Source organism: Bos grunniens, chromosome 19 (genome assembly GCF_055505025.1).
Source record: "Bos grunniens cultivar Pamir isolate PY7600 chromosome 19, Bosgru_T2T1.0, whole genome shotgun sequence".
NCBI lineage: Eukaryota > Metazoa > Chordata > Mammalia > Artiodactyla > Bovidae > Bos > Bos grunniens.
In genome coordinates this window covers 54,912,083-54,931,195 of record NC_141183.1, presented here as the reverse complement: position 1 = coordinate 54,931,195, position 19,113 = coordinate 54,912,083, and the positions used below count along the sequence as shown (strand labels likewise).

Here is a 19,113-nt window from a genome sequence, read left to right as displayed (position 1 = left end):
ATGGAACCCATATCTGGAGTGAGAGACAGAGATTTGGGGACAGAGCTTCACTCCTCTAAGACTGTGAGCTAGTTTCTATAACCCTCTGAATCTCCAGTTATTCGTGAGAGCAAAAAAAAACCCCAACTTCGTAGCACCTGGTGAGAATTAAACAGAATATGCAAGCCCCGGGAGCTGTGCAGTCCCTCCCATTTCACTGTGCTCCCCTCAGAAGCAGTCGCTGCTTAGGTAACCCCATTCCCCATCCCCTGAGGACAGCCCCTCCCTGAGCCCCTCGTGTGCAAACCCTTGTAAGTGCCGGATGAATCAGCTCACAGCCACGTTCAGGTTCATGTCCAACAAGCAGAGAGAACAGTGAACACATTCACGGTTTACGCTTCTGTCCCAGCTTCTGATCCAAAGGCCAGTGGTAGACGTGTTTAAATAAGAGTCTCCACCCTGCTCGGAGCTGACCTGGGATCCGAAGTTGGAGATCTGGCTGGGAGTCTGTCCAGGCACGCTGTTTCTGATTTACTGAGCTTTCTGAAACCTTCCACCATCCGGAAGCAATCTGCAGAAGGGAGGGGACTGAGGTACCTCCCTAAGCAGCCCGCCAGGTGTGAGGGACTGGGCCTTGGAGGACATCCCCGAGGGGACATGTCCTGCAGCCCGGTGGGCCTCGGGCCCATTTTTTCTGGGGAAGAGGTCCCACAAGGGACATTTACCCAAGGAATGCAAAGATGATTGATTCCGCCGCCGAGTAGGAATCGAGAGGAGACAGGCCTGGTGTCTGAAGCCTGAACGAATCAGGTCAGCCAGTGGGGCTTTTGTTTGCTTGCTTTTTCTTTTCTTTTTTTTTTTTTTTTCAAGTAGTTAATTTTATGTATTTATTTACTTATTTATTTTGGACAATGTCATTAATCACTTTTTATTTTTCTTATATTTCAAAATTAACATGCAGCGAAATTGACATTTCTGTGTATAACTGGATGAATTTTGACGTACGTGTAGATCTGTGTAGCCACCACCACAATCAGGATACACAGCAGCCCAAAACCGTGCAGCGTTGCCCCTCCGTAGTCACACCCTTCCCCAAACCTCCCTCTGGCAATCTGCTCTCCATTGCTCTAGCTTCGTCTTTTCAAGAATGTCACATGAAAAAGATCACACAGTACCTATCCCTCTAAGACGGAGGACAGCCAGTGTGGACTGAGCATTCACTATGCGCTAAGCACGATGCTGAAAGCTCTCACGGGCATCTTACCCAGTCTTTGCATCAGCCCCACGAGGTATTAAATGGTAACGACCACCATCAGAGCTGAGAACACTGAGAAGTTAGGTCTGGCGCCCAGGGTCTCATGGCTCCCATGGCACAGAGCCCAGATATGAGAGCGTGACACCCAGCTCTTACCTGCCAGCCTCATGACCTCCCCAGACACATCTGATTCCTTCAAGGCTCTGACAGGCGCATCCTGGCAGGCATGCCTGCGACCCATCCCACCTGAGGGCAAACCCTTCCTTCTGCCTGGCAGACTCTCAAAAGCAGAGGCCTCTGCAGCCCACTTGGGGCCCTTCTCCACACACTGGGATGCTGGAAGTCACCCGGGTCTGGGTTCTAACCCTGTGCGATCAGCACACAGGTCCTAGAGTGCGGATGTCATTCTTGGGGCTCAGCCCTGCCTGGGGTGGGGCTGTGGCCAGTCTTTCTTCTCACCCCCACCCCCTACCCCCAGCAGGTGCAGTTCGACCCCCCTGCTAGGCTGCTGGAAGCCAGGAGAGTTGGGCTTCCACGCTGTGTCCTTGGCTTCCTGTCCTTACAAAGGCTCTTCCCTAACGTGCTATTTAGGTTTGGGGCCAAGAAGAAAGAAGAGGAATAACTCAGGCCTAAAATAAGTATATTAGCGATGAGGGGAGAAACTCCCGACTGGGAGAAGCAAATGAAGAATCTGTAAGCTTTTAGCCTACTGAAATTGTGGCGCTTTCCCTGCATGCTTAATGCAAGCTGACAGCCCACATTGTTCCGGCCAAGACAAGGTAGCGGAGCCCAGGGACTCAGGCACTGGGGCTGAGGAGGGGGTGGAGGCAGGGGGCGAAAAATAAAGAGAGGGAGCCAGCGGGGGGTGACTCTTAATCGGTGGCGGTGGGTGGGGGGGTCCTGGCAGGAGAGCCTGGGAACCGAGGCCCACTGACAGTGGAGACCAGGAGCTCCAGATGGCTTTTTGTCTAGATGCAATAAAAAATGTAATCTGACAGGCCCTGGGATGGGACTCAGGAAACAAAAGTCTGCAGGGCGGGGAAGCGGGAGCGGGAGTGGGCCGGGTTAAAAGGATCAGAGTCTGAGAAAGACAAAAAGAAGCGACTGTCTCTTCAAGCAATTATGGCCTTTGCAAATGACATTTAATTCCAGGGGTGCGCGGCAGGGACAAAGCCAGTTGTTTTCTGGCCTTGGCAAGGGGAGAGGAGGGGAAATACACTGGACTTTTGGCCTCTGGAGAAAGGTGATCACTTTGCCGATTAACCACGATGTGAGCTCTTTGTATCCACCCCCTCCCCCCAAGTCATTAGGGGGTGATATAAAGATACAGGGCGTCCTGGTGCAGTTTAATTGCTCATAGACGGAGAAGTGACGAGCCCATTGGAGACATCCTGTAGGAGACCAGCTGCCGTATTAATGGGGCTTCTCAGAGGGGGACACACCCCCACCTGCTTCACTGGGAACATAGACGCCCAGGGAAACAGTGGCACCTCTGTGGCCTCGGATGGGGCTGTCGCTTTTTATTAAGTAATCTCTGCCTTTCAAATCACTGCATGTTTTCTTCCCGAAGGTCTGGGCTGCTGTGTGGGCCCAGCACACAGCGGGCTGCCAATAAATATTAAACAGTGGCTGCTGGCGACCTTGCCAGATGTCATCGTGGGGGAAAACTTGTCACCCAGACCCCACTCTAGGACTATGGCATGGTCACCACGACTGGAAAACAGGAAATTTAAGGTCTGAAGTTTTTAGGGGTCTGTGGCAGGAAAATGAGGCAGGAGGGATAATAAATATTATCAAGAACCTATTAGAGGGATGAAAATGCTAATGTTGGAAGGTGTACAGTTCTTATGAAGATATGAGGAAATGGACATTCTCATGAGGAAGCAGGGGGAATAAAGGCTTCTTCAAAAACAATGTATCACTATTGATCAAAATGCTAGCACTCACACCCAGCAATGATGTCTGGAATCCCCCTACAGCAACACGACAGATGTATGCGAGGTGGTAGGCACAGGGCTTTTATGGCAACACTGTTCAAAATAAAGCCTTACATATCCTTCATTAGAGGAATCATTGATACATCCACACCGTGGAACACGGCAGTTATTTCAAAATAATGAAGGGACTCTATACCCACCAATGTGGAAAGACCTTTATGACATTGTTTTTTGGGAACTACCAAGCGTCCAGTGTTCAGGACTCCTTGCTTCCACTGCCAGGGGCACAGGTTTGATCCCTGGTTGGGGAACTAAGATCCTACAAGCCACAAAGCATGGCCAAAAAAAAAAAAAAGACATTGTTAAGAGAAAAAGAAAAGCTGGTCAGGAACAGTACATAAACATGGTAGCATATATGCTTAAAAAATAAAACAAAACCCTAAGTTTTATTTCCCCCTTGGAAAGTTGGTAAATTCAACGCTCAAGTAAATTAACCCATCTCAATCAACTAATCATTGGCTTCTCTGGTGGCTCAGAGGGTAAAGCGTCTGCCTGCAAGGCGGGAGACTTCAGTTCGATCCCTGGGTCGGGAAGATCCCCTGGAGAAGGAAATGGCAACCCACTCCAGTACTTTTGCCTGGAGAATCCCGTGGACAGAGTAGCCTGGTAGGCTACAGCCCACAGGGTCATAAAGAGTCGGACATGACTGAGTGATTTCACTTCACTTCACAATCAACTAATAAACATTTTTGTACTTTCTCAATCTTAAAAAACAAAACAACACTCTAAATGCCGAAATATGGGTGTATGAGCAAATACTCATGGAGAAAGAAATGGCAACCCACTCCAGTGTTCTTACCTGGAGAATCCCAGGGTCGGGGGAGCCTGGTGGGCTGCCATCTATGGGGTCGCACAGAGTCGGACACGACTGAAGCAACTTAGCAGCAGCAGCAGAGCAAACACTATGTGTGTGAACCAGGCAGCAGTTACCTTGGGAGGTTTTAAGCAAAAAGAATGGTGGGGGAAGGATTGCAAAGGAGATATTCAGCATTCTATTTTTTAATTTTTATAATGAAAATATCTACATTACTTACATAGTTCAAAAATTAAAATATAGATTTGACAAGCATCAATGTTTTTAAAGCATATTTAGAGTCCCGCAAGGCCTCTCTCTCAGTTTTTTAACTTCAGGCAAAGTGCCCCACTTCTCCCCTGGGGACTGGGGCTAGTAACAGCACCCATCCCTCAGGGCTGTTGACACATTAAGTGAGATATACACAGAGAGCTCTGCTCTTGACGCATGCTCAGTTCTCAACAGAGAGCAGCAGTTAGTGCCCTTGGCCAGGGGTTTCTCAGGAGTGCTGACGGGAGAGAGCGACAGAGGAGCCCCAACTGCTTCTCAAGCAAAGTCTCAAAAGTCTCCGGGAGCTGGGGATGTTGTCAAGCTGAGCAAAAAGACTTCACTGACTTCCTCTTTGTCTCCTGGCCGAACAGGTCTGGGTGATTCTCTACAGCGCTCCCTTTCCCAACTTCTTCCAAACTCAAGGGGCGGAGCAGGAATGAAAGGCTGGGCCCCAGGCCAGTGTTAGTGAGGGGTCCCCTTGGCCTTTGGCAGTGATGAAGCAGGTGACGGCCAGGGTGCTCCCTTTCCAAGGCCTCTTATGGCAACATAGGTCCACAGCCCTCCAGGGGCTTCCTGTACCCAAGAGAGTATTATCTTGGAAAAGCCACCACCAGAGCCATCAGCTGAGCAGACAGAAGGAGTCGATGCTCTTAGTTCGTGCTTATTAAAAGTATGTTGAAGGACTGAGCGGGAAATAGAAAGAGCTAAGATTCGCTCTGAAGAGAGCAGGTTCTCTGCACAGCAGGCCCCTCAGAGCGGCTGGGGAAGAAGGGGCAGAGCATCTGCTGGGATTGCTGCTGTATTCAGAGGCGTTTATCCAGAAAAGGCAGCGGTTCTTCTAGAGAACTCGTGACTCTGAGTCTCTAGATCAGCACTGCCCAAGAGAAGTGCAGTGAAAGGCGTACATGTGATTTAAGCATCATTCAGTGGTGATAAAAGAAACTTTCCCATACTGAGACACAGGGAAGTCATTCTGGCTTATATGTGGGTTAACATGAATTTTATGGTAACTGAAAGAGCGTGCTTGTGGCCTATCAAACATACTTTGTACATCTGCTTTAATTCCTAAAGAAAAGGGCACACTGACCAGAAGTAATGAATGACCATGTTAAAAATACAGGTTAATGCCCCTCTTCCTGGGACGCCCATGTTCGGCCCCCTCTGATGGTAAGACTTTCTTCTCAGGTGCCAAGGCCATACTGACTCACTGCATACGTGCTGGTCTGCTCTTTTGAAACCTTGAAGAAATAAATGTTCCCTTGACTTGTTTAATGTTCTTTGTTCTGACGAGATAGAAAATGTGCTGAAAACCATGCTTCTCTGGAACAGTTTCTCAGACTAATCTGGGAAGTTGCCTTCAGGGCTGTGGTTCTCAGTTTGGCTCAGATAAAAGTCTTTTCTAGTCCTATCACTGATTATTAATTTATTATTTTCATCGATGGTTCAGTTCACTTCAGTCACTCAGTCGTGTCCGACTCTTTGCGACCCCATGAATCACAGCACGCCAGGCCTCCCTGTCCATCACCAACTCCCAGAGTTCACTCAGACTCACGTCCATCGAGTTGGTAATGCCATCCAACCATCTCATCCTCTGTCGTCCCCTTCTCCTCCTGCCCCAAATCCCTCCCAGCATCAAGGTCTTTTCCAATGAGTCAACTCTTCGTATGAGGTGGCCAAAGTACTGGAGGTTCAGCTTTAGCATCATTCCTTCTAATGAATACCCAGGACTGATCTCCTTTAGGATGGACTGGTTGGATCTCCTTGCAGTCCAAGGGACTCTCAAAGAGTCTTCTCCAATACCACAGTTCAAAAGCATCAATTCTTTGGCTCTCAGCTTTCTTCATAGTCCAACTCTCACATCTACACATGACCACTGGAAAAACCATAGCCTTGACTAGACGGACCTTTGTTGGCAAAGTCATATCTCTGCTTTTGAATATGTTATCTAGGTTGGACATAACTTTCCTTCCAAGGAGTAAGCGTCTTTTAATTTCATGACTGCAATCACCATCTGCAGTGATTTTGGAACCCCCAAAAATAAAGTCTGACACTGTTTCCCCATCTATTTCTCATGAAGTGATGGGAACGGATGCCATGATCTTCGTTTTCTGAATGTTGAGCTTGAAGCCAACTTTTTCACTCTCCTCTTTCACTTTCATCAAGAGGCTTTTGTGTTCCTCTTCACTTTCTGCCATAAGGGTGGTGTCATCTGCATATCTGAGGTTATTGATATTTCTCCCGGCAATCTTGATTCCAGCTTGTGCTTCCTCCAGTCCAGCGTTTCTCATGATGTACTCTGCATAGAAGTTAAATAAGCAGGGTGACAATATACAGCCTTGACGTACTCCTTTTCCTATTTGGAACCAGTCTGTTGTTCCATGTCCAGTTCTAACTGTTGCTTCCTGACCTGCATACAGATTTCTCAAGAGGCAGGTCAGGTGGTCTGGTATTCCTTCCCATCTCCTTCATAATTTTCCACAGTTTATTGTGATCCACACAGTCAAAGGCTTTGGCATAGTCAATAAAGCAGAAACATATGTTTTTCTGGAACTCTTGCTTTTTCCATGATCCAGTGGATGTTGGCAATTTGATCTCTGGTTCCTCTGCCTTTTCTAAAACCAGCTTGAACATCAGGAAGTTCACGGTTCACATATTGCTGAAGCCTGGCTTGGAGAATTTTGAGCATTACTTTACTAGCGTGTGAGATGAGTGCACTTGTGCGGTAGTTTGAGCATTCTTTGGCATTGCCTTTCTTTGGGATTGGAATGAAAACTGACCTTTTCCAGTCCCGTGGCCACTGCTGAGTTTTCCAAATTTGCTGGCATATTGAGTGCAGCACTTTCACAGCATCATCTTTCAGGATTTGGAATAGCTCAACTGGAATTCCATCACCTCCACTAGCTTTGTTCATAGTGATGCTTTCTAAGGCCTACTTGACTTCAGATTCCAGGATGTCTGGCTCTAGGTGAGTGATCACACCATCGTGATTATCTGGGTCGTGAAGCTCTTTTTTGTACAGTTCTTCTGTGTATTCTTGCCACCTCTTCTTAATAGCTTCTGCTTCTGTTAGGTCCATACCATTTCTGTCCTTTATTGAGCCCATCTTTGCATGAAATATTCCCTTGGTATCTCTCGGTATCTCTAATTTTCATTGATGGTAGCCATATTAAAAACAGAAGAGGCAGGTGAAATTAATTTTACTAATATATCTTATTTAGCTCAACATGCACTATTTCATCGGAGAAGGCAATGGCATCCCACTCCAGTACTCTTGCCTGGAAAATCCCATGGACGGAGGAGCCTGGTAGGCCACAGTCCATGGGGTCACTAAGAGTCAGACAAGACTCAGCGACTTCAGTTTCACTTTTCACTTTCCTGCATTGGAGAAGGAAATGGCAACCCACTCCAGTGTTCTTGCCTGGAGAATCCCAGGGACGGGGGAGCCTCGTGGGCCGCCGTCTATGGGGTCACACAGAGGCGGACACGACTGAATCGACTTAGCAGCAGCAGCAGTATTTCATTAGGACTTCCCAGGTGGCGCTAGTGGTAAAGAATCTGCCTGCCAACGCAGGAGACATAATAGATTCGGGTTCGATCTCTGGGTTGGGAAGATCCCCTGGAGGAGGGCATGGCAACCCACTCCAGTATTCTTGCCTGGAGAATCCCATGGACAGAGGAGCCTAGTGGGCTACAGACCCTTTGTAGGGTCGCAAAGATCAGACATGACTAGCACAGCACTATCTCATTGTATAATCTATAGACAGTGACTACTGTTAACAATACTGTATTGCATATTTGAAAGTGCCTGACAGAGTAGATCTTAAAAGTTCTCATCACATGAAAAAAAAATGTGTCACTATGTGTGGTGAGGGATGTTAGCTAGAATTATTGCAGTGATCATTTCCCAATATATGTGTCTATCAAATCATTATGCTGAGACTAATACAATGTGTTTTTTTTTACTTTTATAAATATTTTTCTTAAAGGTTTTTGATGTGGGCTATTTTTAAAGTCTTTATTGAATTTGTTAAAATACAGCATTTGTTTTATGTTTTGGTTTTCTGGCTGTGAGACATATGGGATCTTAGTTCCCTGAACAGGGATTGAGTCCACACGCCCCTGCCTGCTCTGGAAGGCACAGTCTTAACCACAAGACTACCAGGCAAGTCCCTACAATGCTAATGTCAATTATAACTGGAGGAGGACAATTTTTTAGTTTAAAAAAGATTGGGATATTTTATATTCTTCTTTTTCATACTATGTCTTCAAATGTCTGCTGTGTACTTCCTTCTTACAGCACATCTCAGCTAGGACTAGGCACAGTTCAAGCTCTGGGTAACTAATGGTGGTGGCTGCCACACGGGACCGCAGAGACCCAGGCCCATTCAGCTCCACGCAAGGGTCTGGCTGCACTCCCAGCGTGCGTGCGTGTTGAGGCGGTGGTGAGGGTGTGGACCAGTAAGCTCCGAAAAGAAATCCAAGTGACTTGGTGGGTGAAAAGGCACTGGCATAAGGGCAGCCAGCCGCAGAAGGCCGGCCCAGGGCTGGGTGTGGCCACAGCTTTAGAAGCTGATGCGAATGAGTCACCACGGGCTGCAGCCACACCAGGGGACAGAGAGAGCTGGAAAGGCAGAGAAAAGCAACCCCGGGGGCTTGAGGCTGTGTCAGCCCTAAACAAGGCCTGGCCAGCTCGCTGGGCAAGAACAACTTCCAAATGCCAACCAGGGGCTCCTCCTTGAGTCAGAGGACTCAGCCCTGCAAGTCCTTGAGCTTTGCCAGGGAAGGACACTCCTGGGTTTGCGGCTTTTCCTGCGTCTAGATCACCAGCTAGAGCGTGAGCCTTCATTTGTTCATTCTGAGCCCAAGCAAACACTGCAAGCTTGAGACAGCAATGTAAAGGGAAGCAGCATTGAAGAGAGGCCACCTCAGGAAGCCTAGTGCAAATCTCTGCCCTGCCGCTTCCTAGCATCTGACTCAAGGAAAGTTACTCTCGGAGCCCCCAGTTATAAGGGGGAGGCTAGTGGTGCCAACTCTATTGCCAACCTCAAAGGGAAGTCATTGCATTGCAGTAAATGGTGTGTGTCAAGCCCTCCACAAAGTACCTGGCACATAGGAAGTCCTTCCCCCAATGGCTGCTGCATGCAGGCCATCTGGAATTGCCAGCATCATCCACTTGACCTTGAAGCTGCAGGCGGTCAACTGGCCGAGAAACAGGAAGATGAGAAGCCTACTGATGTGCCCACAGTCCCACAGCTGACACCTGGCTTCCCCTCTCCCGCCCAGCACACCTTCCATGACTAGTTAGAGGACATCTCTGCGGAGTGTATAAGGTGGGATTCTTCTTGCTTTCTTTTTAGTTTTTCGGTCTTGGTTGTTGCTGTTTGATTTGGCTTCTAACCAAGAAGGCAGGTTTTTAAGGCAGGGCTTTCAGAAGCTGATATCTCCCCATCTCTTCTGTTGCTCAAGGTCGCTCTCAGAGGGACCCAGACTTGTTTTGGGGATCCTGTGAGATTACAGAAGCCCTGCTCTTCCTAACACCCTATCCAGAGCAGGGCAGGGGCCTCACTTGCAGGAACAGGAAGCAGGCAGGCCACAGGCAGTGAGGCCACTACAGCAGAGCCTGAGGGGCCTGGACGAATGTATCTTCCCCATGAATCTGTGTCTGGGAAGCAGCCCGGGAAGTCATCTGGTCCAGACACATTGCTTTGTAGGACATAAAAGCAGGGCAGAAAGAAGATGAGAAATATGCTCAAAGTCACACCACCAGAGAGCAGCTATTAAAGAAGGTGGTGGGCGGAGGTGCAGAAGGAAGGGGCCAGTCTCGAGGGCTGGGCTTGGGGGTGGGGGGTGGGAGCTGGGGCCTCCTCATGCCACCCGCCCAGGGCAGCAGCCCAAGCCTTTGTCCGGCTCATTCAGGACAGTGGGATTGTCATCAGGATGGACGTCTGACTGGAGATGATTCTAGGGTATCTTACACGGACTGGGAGGCCAGATCCCACCAGGCAGATTCCAGAGGTCCATCTTCAGTAAAGATAATTCAGTGATTACTAGTTACATCACAGTTAACTTTGAGGAAACAATAGTCTCAAGTGTTCATACAACCCCCTTCCTTGGAGGAGGACTCACATCAGCTGGGGAGGATGGGTTCAGACACATCAGACTGCAGCTGGAAGGACTTGCCTGATGGCTCAGCGGTGAAGAATCTGCCTGTCATGCAGGAGACCCAGCTTTGATCCCTGGGTCAGGGAGATCCCCTGGAGAAGGGAATGGCTCCCCACTCCAATATTCTTGCCTAAAGAATTCCGTGGACAGAGGAGCCTGGTGGGCTACAGTCCGTGGCGTGTGCAAAGAGTCAGACACGACTGAGCAACTAACTGGAGGGACTTGCCTAGAACAGAAGGAGACAGTCTCAGATGTCACAGCTGAGGTGCCCAGGGGCCCAAAGAATCAATAGTGTGTTCCTCCAGGGCTTCAAGAGGAGGAAATGGCAACCCACTCCCGTATTCTTTACCTAGCGAATCCTGTGGACGGAGAGCCTGGTGGGCTGCTGTCCATGAGGTCACATAGAGTCAGACACGACTGAAGCGACTTAGTATGCATGCATGCATTGGAGAAGGAAATGGCAACCCATTCCGGTATTCTTGCTTGGAGAATCCCAGGGACGGAGGAGCCTGGTGGGCTGCCATCTATGGGGTCATACAGAGTCGGACACGACTGAAGCGACTTAGCAGCAGCAGCAGCCAGGTCTTCAAGGACAGGACAGGCAGCGGTCTTCAGAGAGAATCTGAAGGCTGCAGACCTTGGGATGCATTTACGGCCCCTTAGGGTTTCTCCTTCTTGCAGAATGTTTGTTGAATGGCTGACTGATACAGTTACTAGAAGACTACTAACCCATTCTTCTCATCCAAGACTCATAGAATCAAGGCCAGGGACTGCCACCAGGCCGGCAGGTGCTTTCCAGCTTGGAACTTGCCTGGCACCGGGAGCAGGGAAGTGAGGGGGGCAGTGGGACTCCACAGCCTCCCCCCTCGATCTGTCCTCTCCACCTAAAGGGGGCAGCGGCGGGGAGGGGGATGACTCTGAGCACCCCTCACAGCCGCTCGGTAAGGGGGCTAATTAATGCAGCTCACATGCTCAGACATCCCTAGATGAGGGCACTAGCCCAGGGCCACCATTATTAGAGTGATGAGGGCTATCAGTATTTACACTATTGTTATTACGTTTGCTCTCTCAACCCTTAAATCACACTCCATCTCGCGATCGCTTGCATTTTATGTAATTATAGTTTATATAGGTAACAAATGGATATTTCTGCTTGCCTGGGAGACAGCCTTCTGCATACATTAATTTGCTTGATTAGTTCCCTATTTGGTAGGCTTTGTTCCCCCAACCCACCCCCACCGCCGCCTTTCCTGCTTCAGGAAAAATTAATGAGTTTTAACGCCTTGCAAAAGTGGGCTGCGCCATGGGAATAGTTCCAGTGTACTCTGGGTTTTAAATCCACACATTCAGAGGCTTCCTAAAGGTTAGGCAAAGGTTAACAAACAATTAATATGTTGAATCAGTGTGCTAAATCTGTTTACCCAATCTTTGCAATCTAAAGGCCATTAGCCATCAGCCTCAACTTTTAGATTGATCTCTCTCTTTCCTAACCTACCCCCATCCTGTCCCCTGGATGATCTGGCTGCAAAGAAGAAGAAGGAAAAAAAAAATCTGAATTGAGAGTACTAAATATCTCCGGAAAGTTAGAGGTGTGTTGCTACCTAAGGTTCAAAGCTTTGGGTGTCCTGATAGAAGTGATTGAATGAGCCGACATTTTTGAGAAGAACAATGCAAGTAGGAGGCACTTCTGCCTTTTTAACAAAGAGCAGAATGTGAGTTAGTCTTATAAACGGGCCATGTTGAGTTCACGTGTGGATCTCCTCCCTTGTTTACAGAAAGAAGGAGACGGGGGAGAGCACCCAGGTTGGGAGAACAATACGAAAGTGTCCTCCTGACTTTCTGTCCTCTAAGGAGAAAATACTGCAGAGTAGCTGGAGTCCAGAATTTCCTTTCCTTAGGAGGCAAGAGGAAGAGGATAAGAAAGGGCCTAATTTCACAAAGAAATTCATTGCTCTCACATTTGAGAAGCTGTTGGGGTTTTTTTTGTTTTGTTTTGTTTTGTTTAATTTTTTTTTTTTTGACGTGTACCATTTTTAAAGTCTTGATTGAATTTGTTACAGTATTACTTCTGTTTTACCCTTTTTGGCCAGGAGGGATCTTAGTTGCCAAAGAGGGATTGAATCTGCATCTCCTGCACTGGAAGACGAAGTCTTAACCACTGGACCACGAGGGAAGTCCCTAGGATACTGTTGTTGATGATAATGATATCCTTGACATCAATGAAGATAATTGACCTTAATCAACAAGATTTATCACTAGAATCCAGGGTCCATGAGGAAAGCCATGTACCGTCTATTCCAGCCTGGCCCCTTGAAAACAAGTTGCTCTGCCCACACAGAGCAACTACCTCCAGAAACACTCTCATGTTGAACTAGACCCCCTCGCTTTTGCCTGTTCCCAGCTTCTCTGCTTGCCAATCACCTTGTCTTGCTATCCAAGTCCCCCTTTTTTGGATGATCACTCCTGCACACAGACTATCTGGGGTGCTTTCTTAGACGTGACTTGACATTTGCTCTGGGAATCTAGTCTCCGGGGAGCTGGTGTTGGCAAAGAACCCCAAAGAGAAACATCCAGAGAACACGGAGTACAGCTCTCCCTGTCAACCACGACCTAGCCAGTCCCTTGATCCCCTCCCCCACCCTTCTTCCACACTAGGGAGGCAGAGGCGGCCCACCGAGCCAGGGAGCAGAAGACCAGAGAGAACAGACAAGGGGCTGGTCCCACTCTGCACCCTCCACCCGAGCTTAGGGAGGGGAGAAGTCACCAAATGGACAAGAGTTTGCTATGAGCCTGGACTTGACATTTGACTACGTGAAGAAGTGAGACTCTTTGCTCATGCCTGCTGCTAAGTCGCTTCAGTCGTATTTGACTCTGTGCGACCCCATAGATGGCAGCCCACCAGGCTCGCCCGTCCCTGGGATTCTCCAGGCAAGAACACTGGAGTGGGTTGCCATTTCCTTCTCCAATGCATGAAAGTGAAAAGTGAAAGTGAAGTCGCTCAGTCGTGTCTGACTCTTAGCGACCCCATGGACTGCAGCCTACCAGGCTCCTCCACCCATGGGATCCTCCAGGCGAGAGTACTGGAGTGGGAGTAGCCAAAAAGCAAGAGAAAGGGGAAGGGAATTCACAGAGTCAGTTCAGGGGCAGTGGGGGGAGAAGCAAGTTGCACCCTGCTTGCACCCCACCATGCCCAGCTCGTTCCATCACCTGGTGATTATATTTTTTTTTCCTTTTTTTATATTGAACTAGCCAGACTTATATAGCGAGTGAAAAATAAACTCTATGCTTTAAAAAGAAAAGAGCTGTGCCCTCTAAATTTCAAAGTGTTAAGATTGATGAGAATGTGTCCAAGAGGAACCTGGATGAACCAGGAGAGGAAGGAGAGGAGGTGTGCTCTTGGGACTGCGGAATTAAGTTTCCCCAAGGTCTTGTGTCTTGATAAGACAACAGAATTCAGCAAAAACAAGGCAACTGGCAAGGGTGTATGCTAGCCACCCTGAACCACAGGATCCAGATGTGTGTGATCAGAATAACCAGTATTTTAGAATATTAAAATATTCTTCCAGCATAAACACAGGCTTTCTGGCAATTTCCTTAGAAATGCACACTCAGCCTGCTCCCAGCTTCCTTGGGAGAGAGCTCTCGAGGAGAGAACTCCCAGAAAGACTTCTTCGTGGATCCCAAAACACCAGGGTCTTCTGACTGTGAGTCAGTCTCCAAGGCCACGTTTCATGTCCAAAGAAAGAAAACAGTTTCATTGTTTAAAGAAATGCCAGGCTGATGATAAGGAGGGAAAGAAAAAAAAAAAGATGAGCTAGTCCATGCCCTCTATGTCATTCAAGTGTTTTATGCATCGATTTTATCCTTAAAAATAGAGGAGGGAATTAGGTTATGTTTAGGGGAAACCACGGAAACCGTCAGATCTGGCTTGCCCAGTGGCCGGTCCCCGATGAAGTCTGTGTATTGATCGACGAGGTGGCAGATGGAAGAAAAAGTACTGTGAGCACTGATCAAGGCCACCGGGTCTGCAGAGGTGGCCCGTGGCTCTCAGCACACATATACCCCAAGACTGTTCATGCAGCCGTGGTCCTTGGGAAGAGCAGGCTGGCTCCGAGCCACCGGGGCCTGGTGGATGGAACCCACTCAGCCCCACTCCCGCCCATGAAACAGACATCTCCACGTGCTTGATTGTGGGAGCAGGGTGGGGGTGTGCGCCGTGGACCTCTGCCCCACTTCTCAGCCTGAAAGTCCAATTCAGGAGACAGTCCTCTCTGTTAGATGTGGCTGGTTCAACTTGACCTCCTTCCATCCTAGATTTTCCCCTCTGCCTGGGAGGAGAAGAGAGGGAGAGTTTCTGCAAAGATGAGGCTTCCCATTCATAAGCAGAAACAGGCATTCCAGCCTCCTGAAGCCCCAGCTGGTACGTGGACAAGGGTGGGGAGATCACCCTCAAGGAGATGGGGAAAGTGCCACCACCCCTAAGCCAAGAACCACTGGTCTGCCGCCAGACCCTGCCTGTCCTGAGAGAGGCACAGGCTCAGCTCGCCCCCTGCGGCTTCCCCGGCAGAAGGGAGGTGTCCAGGCCCCAGTCGGATGGGGCTGCACTCACTGCTGTCCACCAGCATCCAGCCACTCTTCAGGGGCGTGCTCCCAAGCCTGAGCCGGGGGTGCTGGTGTGCCTTTACTACACTCTCCTTCCCGCTCCCTGGGGCTGGAACCAGGGCAGCCAGCCTCAAGCCTGTAGCCGGCACCAAGGCCTGATGGCAGGAACCCGGGTCCCTCTGACTGTGTGGGAGGCTCACCTCCAACTGCGGCATCCCAGGAAACTCCTATCTTACACGAGCACTCAGTTACCACTGGGTCTACTGGTCAGAGCAGCCAAGCCTCGCTTCTCACCAATACACCCAAGTCGACCACCACCCAAGCCTGCTGCAGCTCTCGCCGCCTCCATCAATCCTGGGAGGACAGGCAAGAGAAAAGTCTCCAGGAGTCAAAAAGCACAGCACAGGGGAGCATTCTCTCTGAGAGGCAACCTAAGCGAGACCAGGGGCGAAGGCTCAAACTCTAAACCCCTCTTCTTTCCACTCAGTTCTTAATTACAACCCCATTTGCGAGCCGAGCCCTGTCATTCCATCTCCCTTAATGGCTGGTGTCTATTCTGGGCCTCCCTCCACCCTGTATCTCTTGCAATATTCAGGAGCTCGGGCAATGAAGGGGCCCGGCCGCTCCCTCACTGCCTGCCTTCTCCATCTTTTTAAATATTTCAGTTGCTCCCCATCCTTATTTTTGCACTTCGATTTCCTGCGGTACAGGACATTTATCTTGGTCGCTCAATCAAGTTTTGCCCGACTTCCCTCCCTTATCTTTCCTGCTCCAGGCTGACTGAAAATACCTACATTATCTTTGTAGCTGACGTGCCAACTGGAGGGAAATCTGCAGACGGTCTTGATAGAGATGTCTGGGGAACCCGTTAGAGGACAAGGACACAGTGACCTCTGCAGGGACGTGGTCTCAAGGTCAACGGTCCAGCTCAGGCCTCTCACAGAGGCGTTGGTGAGGACCAGCCCCTCCTCTGTGGTCTGGTTCAGACCAGCCTCCCGCTGGGGCTTTGTCCTCCCTGGAGTGGGTTCACAGATGCCCTCAGCCCCCTCCCCTGACCCCTGATGGCCTTGACCACTGAGTTTCTGAGCCCCAGACACCCCACAGATGACACCAAGCCACCATTTTTCACATTAATGGGATACAAGCAGATCTCTCCTGATGGGATCCTAAAACCACGATTTGAGAGAGCAGCTCTGCTGTCTGGAATCCTGAGGTTTTTGAACTGAAGAATCTCTGCTATGATGAGGCCAGTGCCCCCCAGGGAGACCAGAGCATGGAGACAATGGCAGATAAAGATCTGTTCTTTTAAAGGTTCCATACCACACCTCTGTGGGGCAGGCCATACCGAACCACCCTAAAACCCCGCAGGTTTGGTGACAGATGGACTTCGAGTGTTGCTTGTATGATGGGAAAGTGCAAGCATGGGCCTCAGGTGGGCCTCAGGCCGAATCAGCTCAGACTTAACTTCCACCAAACCGTACCCTCTCCTTTGCATGCTGGACGGTGGGAGGGACAGAGGGTGTGGGTCACTGTCAAGCGGTCTTATTGATGGTTGATTGACCACGTGAATCCAGAACATACAAACAATGGCCTTTTGTTTCAGATTCCTGGGGTACCATCTAACGTGTTAGGATCCACAGATAATTTGGTGTCCAGCTCCTCAAAGGACGCAAGGCCTCCAGCCTGAGCTCTTGGCTTTGTGGGGACACCCCTCTCAAAGCTGGTAAGGAAAACCCTTTCATGCCCCTTGAGGCTCTTCTCCCTTTAGTCCATTCCCCTCCCCCTCCCTCTGGGTTCCACTTGTGTGCAACCCCTGGCACGTGTTTCAGACCCTGGGGCCCCTGCATTTGATGGCGCTGGGACTGGGAGACAGGGTACAAGACACGAGCTTGGGTCCTGGCAGACACTCTGCTTAGCAAACCTCTTGCGTGTTACAAGAGCAGCTCTGGTTTCTTCTCTGAGGCTTTAACACCTAGGAACTGCATTTATCTTCCTGTAAGACCTGATCAATGTGGCCTAAACAAGACAGAGATTTATATTTCTCTCATGTCATAAAAAAAATTAAAAAACGAGGCAGGCCAGAGCTGATCTGGTAGATTCCAGGCTCCTTCTAGGCTTCTGTTCCACCACCCTCAGCACCTGGCTTCCCAAGGCAGCTTCAGTGCTGCTGCTGCAGCTCCAGGCATCCTGTTGGCATTCCGGGCAGCAGGAAAGAGAAATAGCCAAAGAGGCTCCACTTACATGTCATTGACGACACGAAGCTGTGAGGGAGACTAGAAACTCATTCGTCAGCTGGACACGTTGTCCAGGACCCTGACACTAAGGAAGAGCGGAATGCAGAGAGAGGAGAGGGTCTCCCACAGCAGTGACCAGAGCTGCGGTCAACAGAGGAGAGGCTGGAATCAGATGCCACAGGCTCAGATGCTTTGCTCCAGCTGCAGCAGCCTCAGCAAGTCACCTCACCTCTCTGTCTTTCCCTGTCCTCATGAATGGGGCTTCCCAGGTGGTTCAGAGGTACAGAACCCATCTGCCAATGCAGGAGACGCAGGAGACACAGGTTCAATCCCTGGGTGGGAAGATCCCCTGGAGAAGCAAACAGCAACCCTCTCTGGTATTCTTGCCTGGAATATCCCATGGACAGAGGAGCCTGGGGGGCTACAGTCTCTGGCGTCCTCATGTACATAATACTATGGGAGTTTCATATACATGCATACCCAATATATTATATTATATACACACTATTATATACATATATGTACATATGCATATATATACACATTATATACATATATAGTATATACATACGAATATACATAATATTATATACATACATACTATGGGAGTAACCATAGTATGTTAGCAATGCTATTATTGCTTCTTCCTGGGAATCCACAGTGCTCTGGTGCATGGGAAGTGCTGGTCATTATTATTCCTCGGCCTGTAGCTATCTTACTGACTCTGGCTGTTACCTTGCCTGATATGAACCTTGCCTGTCCGACCACAGAGAAGGATCTGCGCTTGGGGTCTGCTGAGAGGGAGAGGGTAGAGAGAGTAGGGCACCTCTTCAGCTTCTCTCTCCCAGGGCGGAAGGAACTCAAGGCACCTTGGGACGTCCCTTTACCTGCCTCTCCCTCTTCCCACCAGCAGAGCAGGGAACACGAGGAAGTCAGACAGGAGGATTTCTCCTGTTCTACCCACCTCAAGCCTCCCACACAGTCTGAGTCAAGCCTCCAGTCGTGCACAAGCCCATTCTGGGGGCTTGGGGCATCCCCCTGACCCTCGCTCCAGGGAACTTACAGTCTAGAACAGGGCTCAGCAAACTAGAGCCTGTGAGCCAAATCTAGTCTGAAAGCTGTGGCTTTGTTTTTTTTTTTTTTTAATTTTTAACATTTTTTTTTAATGTGGACCATTTTAAAAATCTTTATTGAATTTTCTCCAATACTGCTTCTGCTGTTTATGTTTGTTCTGATTTTTCAGCCATGAGGCACGTGGGATCTGAGCTTCCAACCAGGAATCAAACCTGTACCCTGCCCTGGAAGGTGAAGTGGACCACCATGGAGGTCCCCTGACAGCTGTTTTGATAAATAAAGCTTTATTGGCACACAGCCAACATTGCACCTCATCTTTCATATCATCTGTGGCTGCTTCTGACAGAAGAGCTGAGTAGCTGCGACAGACACACGCAGCCTGTAAGTCTAAAGTTCTTACTATCTGACCCCTTCCGGAAAAACCTTTCCAATATCTCTCCCAGAAGGAGGAAAAGAAACATATTTGTAAAGATACCATCAGGTGTATGTAATCAAATATACATTGAATCCAACATTTGTAAAGATACAGAAATGGGCCTGGAAAACTCAAAGCCGACAGCTAGAACTCAGCATCGACATGCAGATGAGGGTAAAGGCGGACTGCGGATATGGTCCAAGACAAAGTTGGTCTGATCTGTAACATTTTGTTTTAGGAGGAGAATAGATTTCAGCAGTTAAAAAAGAGTACATTGATTGCTGGAAAGGGTGCACCATGTTTAACCCTCAGAGACTCCTAATAAAGTACAA

At 49.1% G+C, this 19,113-nt stretch overlaps 1 long non-coding RNA gene across 1 annotated transcript; it reads left to right on the top strand.

The window, feature by feature from the left end:
• The first annotated feature begins 16,661 nt into the window (after positions 1 to 16,661).
• Positions 16,662 to 18,675, top strand: LOC147352740 (uncharacterized). Its single transcript, XR_015148341.1, has 2 exons — positions 16,662 to 16,781; positions 18,536 to 18,675. It is a non-coding gene; the product is annotated as an uncharacterized LOC147352740 (long non-coding RNA).
• Positions 18,676 to 19,113: the final 438 nt, after the last annotated feature.